Source organism: Crocuta crocuta, unplaced genomic scaffold, assembly GCF_008692635.1.
Source record: "Crocuta crocuta isolate KB4526 unplaced genomic scaffold, BGI_CrCroc_1.0 scaffold50, whole genome shotgun sequence".
NCBI classification, from domain to species: domain Eukaryota; kingdom Metazoa; phylum Chordata; class Mammalia; order Carnivora; family Hyaenidae; genus Crocuta; species Crocuta crocuta.
In genome coordinates, this window is record NW_027527428.1 from 867,187 (window position 1) to 867,761 (window position 575).

The following is a 575-nucleotide window of genomic DNA, read 5'->3' on the forward strand; positions in this document are numbered from 1 at the left end:
GCCCTGCTGTCTACAAGGAGTTCTTTTAAGAACAAGATAAAAAAAAGTAACAACACTGAGGGGCACCTGGGTGGCGCAGTCAGGTAAGCATCCGACTCGACTTCAGCTCAGGTCACGATCTCACGGTTCCTGGGGCTGAGCCACACCTGGGGCTCTGCACTGACAGCACGGAGCCTGCTTGGGATTCTCTCTCCCTCTCTCTCTCTGCCTTCTCCTGCTCTCTTTCTCTTTCTCAAAATAAATAAACTTTAAAAAAAAGTAGTAACACTTAAAAATAGTATTTTGCGTACACACCCACAGCATATTCGGAATGCTTACATAGTTTCTCACGAATGAAATGTGAATTTCATGTGAATGAAAGCAACAAAATACACTTGTCTTAAGGACAGTTAATGGCTTAGAAACTGTTAGAAAACAGTTGGTTTCTCAAGTGTCAACCAGATAGCTCAAAGAGGAGTTTTCAGAGGTCCGTGAAAGTTGTACCAGATTTTGGGCCGCGTGTACGTATGAATATGTGCAGGCACGCACCGCCTCGCTGGAGAGAGGGCGCACGGCTTCCTCAAAGGGGCCAGGAC

The 575-nt window shown here is 46.3% G+C and overlaps 1 protein-coding gene across 4 annotated transcripts in view; it reads right to left on the reverse strand.

Annotated features, from left to right (window-relative positions):
- VCF1 (VCP nuclear cofactor family member 1) overlaps nt 1-575 on the reverse strand; it is a 16,554-nt gene that overhangs the window by 10,957 nt on the left and 5,022 nt on the right. The gene's annotated exons all lie outside the window — the stretch shown is intronic.